Consider the following 1,204-nt stretch of genomic DNA (forward strand, 5'->3'; position numbering starts at 1 on the left):
GGTACTGCGATAGACGCGAGACCGTGGCGGGCGCTCAGGGCGTGCATGCGCGTACTGAGACGAAGAGGCGGGGCTCTTGGACAAACACTCTAGAGAGGGGCGGAGTCGCTGTTATGCTGTACCACGAGGGGCGGGGATGGAGGCGGGGCACCGGGGAGAAAGCGGGTAGATGCAGCTTTATAGCAGAGGTGTAACTGGGTAGTTAAGAGACTCCTGCTGAGTAATTTTTATTAGTTTCCTTCTCTTGAACTTTTTTTGAACTTGCATCTGGTCCAAGGGTTCAACATGGTAAGGCAGTTAGCCCAAATACTGTTTTTTGAAAAGAGATTTGCGAATAGCGCTCAACGTTTTAATATATATATTTTTAAAGGGGTCTTACATTTTTTATTGTAAAAAGGTACACGGTTGAATGGAACTTGGAGAACATGATGAAGTACAAAGAGGGATACGAAAGCCGTCCTTAATGTTACACCGGTGTCTGAACCCAATTTTAGCTGGATCTTTGATTTTAGCTAGGGGCGCGGGGTAGGCGGGGTCCCCGAACTGAAGTGAGTCAAGTCCTGGTTTCAGTCGCGGGAAGGAGAGAATGTCTGTTTCACCGAGCAAGGGCTGGACGCAACAGAGATTTGACTCTCCATTCTTGAAAGTTGGGCAAGTTGCGGGTGGTAGGTCCTCTTTGACATCCTTTAGATAGTTGAAGAGGAGTTGCATCATAAACTCAACAAAATCCACCTATGTTCATTTAAGAGACATTTTGTAATCACGTTATAGCTGTTTTCTCGTTCCAACGAACTCATGCTGCAGTTTCCATAACCAGAAATTTGCTAAAACGTGTCCCCCAACCTTCTGTGTGAGTGGAGAGGAGGAGGGCTGTGTGAGCTTCAGAGGTGACAGTGCTGCAGAGCCATAGGTTACATTTGTGACTATCTCCTTTTAGCAAATTCTGTTCCCTTCATTTTATTTATTTGCTGCTCCTGCCAGGGAGAATTTGCTTCCTGGCATAGCCTCATTTACTTTTCTCTTTGCTTCTAGGACCACACCATGTACATTTTCACATGCCTAATAGAATAAGGGAGAAATAAATGTCAAAGCCCCCAAATAACTTCTGTCCTTACTGAACAATATTTTTGACCACTTTGGGATGCAAGGTTTAGCCATCCATCAAACCCTGAGTTTACAAAGTGTTTAGTATGTTTTTCTGTTA

Source organism: Kogia breviceps, chromosome 6 (assembly GCF_026419965.1).
Source record: "Kogia breviceps isolate mKogBre1 chromosome 6, mKogBre1 haplotype 1, whole genome shotgun sequence".
NCBI lineage: Eukaryota > Metazoa > Chordata > Mammalia > Artiodactyla > Physeteridae > Kogia > Kogia breviceps.